Source organism: Cydia amplana, chromosome 11, assembly GCF_948474715.1.
Source record: "Cydia amplana chromosome 11, ilCydAmpl1.1, whole genome shotgun sequence".
In the NCBI taxonomy this organism is placed as follows: Eukaryota; Metazoa; Arthropoda; class Insecta; order Lepidoptera; family Tortricidae; genus Cydia; species Cydia amplana.
This window is the reverse complement of record NC_086079.1, coordinates 17,911,115-17,922,723: the sequence shown is the minus strand read 5'-3', so window position 1 is coordinate 17,922,723 and position 11,609 is coordinate 17,911,115.

The window sequence follows — 11,609 nt, the reverse complement described above, 5'->3', positions numbered from 1 at the left end:
CCGGGGCGGGTCTCTAGTGCAATTGTAAATATCTTACAGTCCTTTAACTTTAAAGGCCTGAATAAACAGATCCTCACGAGAGACGGTGCACCACTTGCGTGATGCGTGCGTGCACGCGGCTCCAGCATTTGAGCGCACGTGCACGTCTACGCACGCGTACGCACACGCAGCCGGCATGCTCTCGCTGGCCTTTTTAGGGTTCCGTACCCAAAGGGTAAAAACGGGACCCTATTACTAAGACTCCGCTGTCCGTCCGTCCGTCCGTCTGTCACCAGGCTGTATCTCACGAATCGTGATAGCTAGACAGTTGACATTTTCACAGATGATGTATTTCGGTTGCCGCTATAACAACAAATACTAAAAACAGAATAAAATAAAGATTTAAGTGGGGCTCCCATACAACAAACGTGATTTTTGACCGAAGTTAAGCAACGTCGGGCGGGGTCAGTACTTGGATGGGTGACCGTTTTTTTTGCTTGTTTTTTTTGGTTGTTTTGGTTTATTTTTTGTTGATGGTGCGGAATCCTCCGTGCGCGAGTCCGACTCGCACTTGGCCGGTTTTTATTTAATACTTAATTTGAGTTCATATGATATGTTGATAGTAGTATTTGTCTACGTGACAGTGATAATGACAACGTTTGTCATTTTAAATCGACAAATGTTAAAGAGTGACATTTTAACATGTGGATAAAGCCAATCACGAGTCACAACACGCCGGCAGAGGCGAAAGCGCGTGCACGCGTGCAAATCAATCAGAATAAACCCTTTCGGGCCAACAATCAAAGATAACACATTATTGAACAGCAAAAACAACTTTGCTAATGGCCATGTGCTGTCATGAGTGGTCTTACGTCATATGTCTGGTCAATGGCAAGGCCACAGTATTTATGGATGGTCTCAAGGGTTAGGTTATATTTTACTAATAAAGGGCAATACCTACTTATTTATTTGAATTGAATTGACTTTTTAATGTTCTTTAGTGCGGGTGTTCAGTATACTGTAGTTACCAACTACCTAATAGTTACTACTATAATCATAGTTCACAAATTCAACACGTTATTCAAGTTATTGTAATTAAATCACGTGTAAGCGGAATAAACTTGCTTTTTATGCTCTCGAGCATAAAGTAAAATCAACTATTATGACCCTTATAGACTTATCAATAAAGTCGTAATTCATTTGGGTATATACCTACTAACTACCCTTGGACCCTTGGAAGATGTGCTCGTATCAAAAATAGGCGCTGTACCTATACAATATCGTTATACTATTACTAACATTAAAAAATCAATTACTAGGTTTATCATACACACGAAAACTTTGCACTCCTTTAATATAAGTAAAGTCGATTAAACAAGAAACTTCACATGATATTCATTATAAAGTCCACAGACTTTATAATGAATATCATGTGAAGTTTCTTGTTATTAATACGCGAAACTTTTCGGGTAACGTTACTCGCAGGTGCTGTACCCACAGTGATGATTATACAGGATAGGATTTTTTCTGCCTCGCTCAGCTAAACTGTGGAATGAACTAGTCGCCCGCGGTATTTCCGGACCGATACGACCTTCAAACCTTCAATAGGTGGTACTCTCATCGTAAAGGCCGGCAAGGCACTTCTTTTTGATATTGCAGGTGTCCATGGGCAACGGTAATTGCTTACCATCGGGTGATTTGTTTGCTCGTTCACCTCTTAAGAGTGTATTTAAAAAAATAAAATTCATTTTTTTAATTTATGTATTCCATGAATGCACTTACGCCGTAGAAAATATAATAGACAACATAATTTGAAATAATTAAAACCTTTTAACGGGTATCGAAAGTTGATTTCAAAATGTTGGTACCTATGGTATTTAATCAATATACAACTGATGAACTGGTTTGATTTTAATACGATTTATATAAATCTATCAATCCGTCTGAATTGTACTGTACCTGAATAGATTCAAAATTAAATTATTTTATTGTCATGCATACTCGTATATTAGGTCATGTGGGGTAAGTTAGAGAAACTATTTATTTTGCTCGGGCCAACAGAAACAGAGGGCCTACCGCGAACCACGTTCGACGTGTTGTCTCCCTGTCTCACTTACGTACAAATTTACAAGTGCGACAGAGATGCAATACGTCGAACGTGGTTCGCGGTAGGCCCTCTGTATGACAAGTGTTTTTCTTGCCCCATCTAACCTGATACACACTAATAACAACATTATTCAGACCAGAAAAAAGATAACAACCAACAAAAAAAAAATGCCCCGTCTGAAATGCCACCGCGTATAAAATTGTAGCCAGTATTATGGAATTGCCGTCACCTGGGTCCTTTGTCCGCAGACCAGGAGCCCCATTCAGATTTAACGGTTTTGATATTATTTTGATAGAACTTAAATAAAAGTCGTGCGTGAGATGCACGCCAGTCACCAAGATGATCGTCAATGTCGTGTCAAAACCGTAACAAGTTGTTAAAATCTGAATCAGGCTCCAGAACTCTCACTTCTCGGACTAATTAAAAACAAAAGTAATTTGTCCGATGAAACGTTGGTGTGTGACTTATGTTGATTAGTTTTTCTTTTAAATCCGTCTAAGCTAACTCTGCACCGACTTTGTAATAAAATAATGAACACACACACACACACACACACACTCACGTTAATTAATACAAATTAAATTAATTTATTTCGGAATAAAATTCCATATACTATTACATTTATAATAAAATAAAATAGTGCAAGGGAAAATTAAAGTTGCTTTTATCATACCACAGCTAGCTATATAATTCTAAAATATTATTATCATGCTTATAATAATATGAAACGAATTAATATTTAATGTAAGTAATTTTTAAATTTGTATTGTACGGACTACTTATTTTCAGAAATTTAATTTCGTGATTAAATACCCCCTAAAACATTTCATAATTGGGCTTTCCTAGTAGATAGGTTTTTTCTTTGAAGTAAAATAAAAGTAAAATAGTAAATCATTTTCTTAAGTAACTCCCAGAGGACAGCCTGTTAAGGAAGGTTAAGAGAGCCATTACAGCTTCTAGCCACGGATTATATAATACTCGCAGATATATCAGTCTATATGTACTGGCTGGGGCCTGTAACAGGAGCAAAAAATTCTAAGAGTTGTGAATTATGTTTAAAACGTGACAAGCAACGTCAATTTACAATGATGACAGCGTCCATTGAAGATAATATTTAATTTGTATGAAAAACAGGAAGTCTGCATAATTTTTAAAAGTTATTGAACTAAAGTGTCATTGTTATTTGATGGTTTCAAAGGCTTTTGTTAATAATTGTTTGTTCATTTGAAAGTAAAATAAACAATAATGTCACAATAAAGGAACTAGGAATAATAATTGTAGCTAAAATCATGTTGATCGCCAAGCGAGAATCTCGTGGCAATCGGGGTTTACCGTGCGATCGACATTGATAACGAGTCATAACCAACTTTTTTAGATACTGGCGTGTCTGATATGGTATTAGCATTATTTAATCTATCTTCATTTCATAGACTGTTTAAGCGCACGTTTTCGCGAATAACTTTAATAACCTTTCATAAATTGTGGGAAAACCAGCTGGCATATAAAAAGCAAATGTTGCAATATTGTTGAGTTTAATTTTCTGCTCCATTTGTGGTTTATGGATGACCGACGTTATTTCGTACATTTGCAATTCGACGGCCATTTTGGAGAATGCAACGTGTTCGGAATTGGGTGATTTTTTTATTGAGGCTGGCATTTTTTTAAGCGATTTTGTTTTTACTTAGCAGCACACTTTAGGTATAAATCGAGGTTTTTTTTAGCATAATATATGTCATATATGCATATTTTATATATCTATATATTTATTGTATTTGTTAACCTGTAATTAGTCTTATTATTCGGTGCATTGGCATATGCTGTGATGCCGTGTAAATGTATTTAATAAATAATATATCTACGCTACGATTTTGGTAGAACTACAGACAACAGTAGTTGAACTTATTATCTATTTTTTTATACTACGTTTTTGGCAACTTATTAGGCTTACTGTGGGGCTTAGTCATTTGTGTAATAATGTCCTATAATAAAAAAACTTGACCTTTTTTGGTTAAATTACTCTTCAAAACTTTTTTAAAGGTATAAAAACCGGAAAAGGTAAATGCGTTAAGTAGATTCTTAAACTTGTAAATCTGGCTTTATTACCCGAAAGTGAGTTATGAATGGAAACATTTGAAAATTTTTTAAATGGTTCTTATGGATTTTTTTAATTCAAACCGTTAAAGTACAAGCACAGCATTCTTGAAATAACTTAGAAATATTTAAAAAATATATTTACTTACTTACTTACCAGTAGGTATCCTTCGCCCAAAAATAACATGAATAGCTTGTATCTTTTTCTGTAGGGTTCTTTTTTTGTTGAATATGATAATTTGCATTAGACCGCTGGTGGCCTAGCGGTAAGAGCGTGCGACCTGCAATCCGGAGGTCGCGGGTTCAAACCCCGGCTCGTACCAATGAGTTTTTCGGAACTTATGTACCTACGATATATCGTTTTATATTTACCAGTCGCTTTTCGGTGAAGGAAAACATCGTGAGGAAACCGGCCTAATCCCAATAAGGGCCTAGTTTACCCTCTGGGTTGGAAGGTCAGATGGCAGTCGCTTTCGTAAAAACTAGTGCCCATGTCAATTCCTGGGATTAGTTGCCAAGCGGACCCCAGGCACCCATGAGCCGTGGCAAAATGCCAGGACAACGCGAGGAAGATGATGATGATAATTCGCATTTGAAGACGAGATGAAACGACAAGATATTCTTGGGATTCAGTATACTCTTAAAGGGTGTCCAATAGATACCTACACTTGTCCTGTAACACAGCTGAAGTTATAACCATAGGGTAACCTTCAGGAGCATTGGCAATGTCGGCGTAAAAGGAACCACCCCCAAGGGGCCAATGTTCCCTTTAAATACGGAAATTCACATTAAAGGTAGGTCTGTTGTTTTCCAATTAAAAGGTTCCGTATCCATATAAATAAGGAAGGGGATTATTTAAATACAACACGAAATTAATTTTGCACCTGAAAATTGGCTGTATGTATACAGTGGATATGTGGACCTTTTCGTATTTATGTAGAATGAACGATATTAAGATTATGGTATTATACTTGGTGAGGTGTTATAGGAGGAAAATTTAGGAGTTTTGTTTATTATGTAAATAAATGTACAGTTAAAGCGGCAACGCTTAAAACACAACACAAACAAAATAAAACGTGATAAATGAAACGAAAATTAACAGGAATCTAGTAGAGATTGCTTTAATTTTAGAAAAAAACTATTGTAAAATACATGTGCCACGGAGTACAAGAATATGAAGTGACATTGACATGAGAACCGTCAAGTGTGAGACGGATTCAAATAAGGCGCGAAATTCGAAATTTAAAATAAACATTTAACACTCCCTTTGAATTCGAGCCTTTTCAAAATAACAAAATAAGATAACAATAGCACAATATAGTTGCTTAACAGAAATGCAACATAAGGCACATTTCAAAGAAATAACAATCATATAGATCCAAGTGAACACATTCCAAGTTTGAATCTAAGAGAATTGAATTTATCTTTTGACAAAGCTTTGGTAAAAATATCAGCATATTGATTTTCACTGGTAACAAATTTTAAAGAGATAATCTTTTGCTGATACTTTTCTTTAATAAAGAAGTATTTCACTTCAATATGTTTACATCTTTTATGAAAGTTCACATTTTTAATAACACTAATGGCACTTTGATTGTCTAAGTGAAGGCACAAAGTGTCTTGTTGATATTCACCAATGTCGGTGAGAAATTGTTTAATCCACATTGCTTCCTTAGTAGCTGCGCATGCAGCCATAAATTCGGCCTCAGTTGTCGAGAGAGCCACGGTTTGCTGTCTTTGACTGGACCAAGTTATTGCTGCTCCACTCTTTAGGAAAACATAACCGGTCACAGAACGACGTGAGTCTGGGTCATTGGCATAGTCAGCATCACTGTAACCAGTCACTTCTGAGGACTGATTAGTGTTTTTGTAATATAAACCATAGTCTTTCGTTTCTTTTAAATATTTGAAAATTCTTTTCACTGCATTCCAATGTGTTTGGTTGTAACAATTAAGAAATCGACTCACCAGGTTGACCGCAAACGTTATATCTGGTCGACTCACAGTTGCCAGGTGCATGAGAGATCCCACTGCTTCTCTGTATGGCAGATTCCTCTCAGGCTCTTCTTCTCCCTTTTGCAATTTCATGTGAGGGTCGACAGGAACACTGTTGGGATTAGCATCATGCATATTAAATTTATTCAACATTTGCTCTATGTATTTTGTCTGGTGAATAAATATATAGTCATTACACCTTTCAATTTGCATCCCAACAAAATTGCTAGGCTTATCCATAACTTTAATTCGAAATACTTTATTCAGTTCCTTAGTTACTGTTTTTAAAGCTAATTCATCAGTTGAGAATAATAGTCCATCATCAACATACAGACATAGATAACATTTCTTGTTATGAACTTGACCAATGTAAACACTTTGGTCAGCTTTACTACTGACAAAGCCAAACTTTTTCAACACCGAATCAAATTTGCTGTTCCAACATCGTGGCGCTTGTTTTAAACCATATAATGATTTGTTAAGTTTACATACCATATTTTCTCCATGAGGAAGTCCTTCTGGTGGAGCCATGTATATGGTCTCTTCAAGCTCGCCATAGAGAAAAGCTGTCTCGACATCTAGTTGGACCATCTTGAGATTTTGTTGAACGGCTAGAGAGAGTAATAACCGAATTGAATCATACCTTACAGTTGGTGCGAAGGTTTCTTGGTAATCAATACCTGCTGTCTGTGAAAATCCTTTCGCGCACAAGCGTGATTTGTAACGCTGACCAGTTGGTTCTTCTTTGATGCGGAACACCCATTTGCATCCTATAACTTTTGCATTTGGGGGTTTTTCTACCAATGTCCAGGTATTGTGTTCATCATGGGAATCTAATTCTTCTTTTATAGATTTTCTCCACTTTTCTGCAGCAAGTGATTTAATTGCTTGTTTATATGTTTCAGGAACATTTTCCGTAGGTTCTTCGTCATAGCACAGGTAAGTATTTTCTTCTAACTTGTTTGTACCCACATTCTTTCTAGGTCTCAGCTCCATCTTATTGACTGCAGTTATATCCAGAGTTGTATCAGGTGCATAATCACTTTCTGAGGTAGACCTGTTCTCACATACTGTATCATATGAGCTGTCTAGACTTGTGACATCGGTGTCACTGACACTTTCATTTGATTCTTCCTGGATATTATTATTTTCTGTCGGGTCACTTGAAGATAGTTCTAAAAGAACGTAATCTCTTTTCACAGTAGATTCTAGAAATATAGCATCTCTGCTCTTTATTACTGTAGTGGTATCTGGTACTATAAATCGGTAGCCCTTGGTATGATCACAATATCCAATAAAGATCATCTTGAGTGCTTTGTGGTCCCACTTCTTACGTTTCTCCTTGGGCAGGTGGACCATAGCTTCACAGCCAAATATGCGCAAGTGTTTCACATTTGGCTTTTGTCCAGACCACATTTCTTCAGGAGTTTTGAATGATAAAGACTTAGTTGGAGAGCGGTTGATCACATAAGCAGCGGTGTGTACTGCATCAGCCCAATATTTCTTTGGTAAATTGGCATTCTGAAGCATACATCTTGCTCGTTCCACAAGGCTTCTATTCATCCTCTCTGATAATCCATTGCTTTGTGGGCTATACGGTGTGGTTGTTTGGTGTATGATACCTGCACCTTTTAAGTAGTCAGAGAAGTTTTTGTTAACATATTCGGTTCCACCATCGGTACGAATCACCTTGATCCTGACATTGAGCTGGTTCTCAACTTCGTTTCTAAATTCTTTAAATTTTTCTAGAGCTTCTGACTTGTTCCTGAGAAAGTACACGTACACTTTCTTTGAGTAGTCATCAATAAATGTAATAAAATATTTTGCTCCGCCAAGCGTCTGAGTTTCCATAGGTCCACATAGATCAGAGTGAACCACTTCAAGCAAACTTTTAGCTTTTGGCCCTTCACTTTTAAAAGGTAATCGAGTCTGTTTACCTTCTTGGCATGTTATGCATGTCACATTTTCTGTTTTCGCCGAGAAAATTACATGATCAGTATTTTCTGTCATTTTCTTTAGACTCTGAAAGTTGAGGTGCCCCATTCTCTGGTGCCACAAGTAAGTATCTTCTTGTTCTGCAACGTCAGACATGCATGCATAGCCTTTTCCAGGCATATCTAGCCTGTACATGTTGTTGATATGGGTGCCTGTTGCTACTATCTGACCTCTATTGTTTATAATAGTACACCCGTTGTTATCAAAATTTACTTTGCCACCAGTTTTTGCAATTTCACTCACTGACAGGAGATTGTTAGCAAGATCAGGAGTATAGAGCACATTTGTAAAAAGCACCTTGTTTGCTTTACCTTTATCATCATATGTGTCTAAAGTTAATTGCCCTGCGCCCTGCACGGATAACACTTCCTTGTTGGCAACCTTTATATTATTTATCGGAGGAGCAACTACATTCTGTAGCAAATTTCTGTGCTTTGTAAGATGATAAGCTGCTCCTGAGTCTACATACCACACATCATCTTGACTTGATGTAGCTATAAACACAGCAGCATATGATGCACTGCTCTGCTTATGACGCTGTGTATCCTTGGGCTTTTCCTTGCATTCGGGGCTTTTATGGCCGTATTTATTACAGGAATAGCATCTTGGCCCTTTAGACTGCTTCTTGTGGCCTCTGTGCAGCTTCTTGCTTGCGACAAATACTGAAGCTGAGGAGTCGGTCTCCATACATCTAACATCTTGCAATAATTTTGCTTTTACAGAATCTGAGGTTATTTTCACGCCGGAGCTTTCAATAGCTATGATCATAGGCTGGTATGACTCAGGTAGACCAGAGAGTAGCAATGTTCCGAGCCACTCGTCATCTACCTTGAAGCCTATGTTCCGGAGCTTATGGGCAGTATTCATTATTTTGCTCACATATTCTTCTACATTTTGACATCCGGTTAACGAGGTATTGCAGAGATCACGCAGTAAGCCGACTTTGCGTGTCAGCCCAGAGTCGTCGAACACTTTTGACAAGTTCTCCCATACTTCTTTGGCGGTGCCGGCCTCTTGAATATGTACATAGTTTGTAGGATCAACTAGAAGGATTATCTTCGTTTTTGCTTTTGTGTCTCGTTTTGTAGGTATTACAGCGTCTGCCGCCGGTTCAACACAATCCCACAACTCTTCGTGTTGAAGGTAAGTTTTTACCGCAAATCGCCATGTAGCATAATTCTCACGGCCGGTTAGTTTTTCAATTAATGCCATTTGATTATTTGATGCCATTTTTCAAACACTTTTTACGAAGAAACAATTGCAAGTCACGAAATTTTCTTGTCAGTTCAATGTACACGTTTTTATTCTTTTGCACTGAGAGTTTTGCACTGCCTTCTTTTCTAGGCTTTACTGGGCACTTAACCTGATAAATGAAACGAAAATTAACAGGAATCTAGTAGAGATTGCTTTAATTTTAGAAAAAAACTATTGTAAAATACATGTGCCACGGAGTACAAGAATATGAAGTGACATTGACATGAGAACCGTCAAGTGTGAGACGGATTCAAATAAGGCGCGAAATTCGAAATTTAAAATAAACATTTAACAAAACGTAAACCGTGTTTTTGCGATTACGTCAAAGTATTAGGTTTATAGACCGAAATAAATGTCATATATACAAAGAAAAAGGTACCCAGGGCTGGAGTCGAACCAGCGTCCTCTGTAATTGCCTTAACCGCTCGGCCACCGGATCACAGTGGCAAGGATCGAATTTTTCCCAATTATATGAAATTCTATATCTTTTTATAATAAGGCAGAGGGAATATATTTCCCAATTGATTTTTAACATTAAGGATTAATTTAATAAAGGATTAATTTAATTAAGGGCTTACCCGCGCCCTTTGGCCATCTCTAAGGTAACAGTAATTGTTTCAGTCCTATCCGAATTCACTGAGGTAATTCGGAAAATAACACAAATTGGAGGCCGTGTTTTATTTATAGGGCGTTTATTTTAAGTTTATTTATAGAAAGTTTGTATTATTATTTTTAAGCTTAGGTATTTAATGTTCCATGTTTATTTAATTGTGTGTCTTAAATAAATGTTTACTTGCCATTAAATATTTTCGTATATGTATGTATGTATGTATAAACTCTTTATTTTACGAAACACAGTTAGCCGCGACCATGACCAGTGAAACCTGTGTCGAAACGTCGGTAAATAAAGGTATGTGAATAAATTTAGCGTTAGACCCGTCTATAAATGTGAGTTAAAACACAGAACACAAATATATGGCACAGGATAGGCAGTACAAAGGCGAACTTATTCCTTTGAGGGGTTTCTTCCAGTTAACCTTTGAGTAGATGAGAATTGATGAAGAACGGTAGACAAATATAGCGTATAATTTGTTTCCTAAAAGTATAAGATTTCATGAAATAAAACTATTGAAACGGATTACGTACCTATCTATAACAGGTTATATCTTGAATAATGAATTTATAATACATTACGATGTTTCGAACCCTTTACAGCGTTCGTGGTCAACGGTTAGCGGTTATAAAACCCTTGGCTACTTGACCTTACCCTTGACTTGCCTTCACTCATAGACCGATCATTGTGGCAAATCTTGATTCACCTTTTAAAAGATCTGGCTGATTTATGGTTCTCTAGTTACATTTCAATAGTCTCTGTTATTTAGTAGGCATTCAGTAACCCTTTTTGGCTTCAAGTCATGTGGGCAAATGTATTGAAAAGATTACCTTTTTATAATGTTAATACGTAGGTACCTTTTGTGTGAACATAAAAAGAAGGTCATTCATGCTATGCGAATTTAAATGTGTAGAATGCTTGCAATGAAAGGGATTCTGAGGAACTTTTCGCACCTGCATTATAAAAGAGGGTAAGTAAGAGGCCAATAGATGGACGAGTTAGTTTGAGGGCCGGCCAGATAGGGGAAGTCCTATAATAAAATAATGTTTTTAGGATTCCGTACCTCAAAAGGAAAAAAACGGAACCCTTATAGGATCACTCGTGCGTCTGTCTGTCTGTATGTCCGACCATTCCCTTTATCTCCGAAACTACTAGGTCTAAAATAAAAAAAAAAATACAAAAATGGTTTTTTACCTATAGATGACAGGAAAACCTATTAGAAATGTGCCGTAAAGCGTGAGTCGGACTTAATGTACGGAACTCTTGGAACGCGAGTCCGACTCGCAACTGGCCGTGTTATTTTTATTTTATTTTGATATACCTATCTATTTATTCGTCAGATATTGTCACATTAACCTTAATCTGGCACTAAATGATTAAATTACCTTGTTTATCACAAATAAACGTAAGCGCATTAAAAATATGTCACTTCATATGAAATGTGACCCATTCCATTAGTTCGAAAATAACTCTTTTATCACTTTATTAGTATCACGTGGACATGGCGGCCATATCCCCGGGTCATCTTTAAACGTCTTGATTTTATAGATTTTCCAGTTTATATTCGCCGTAAAC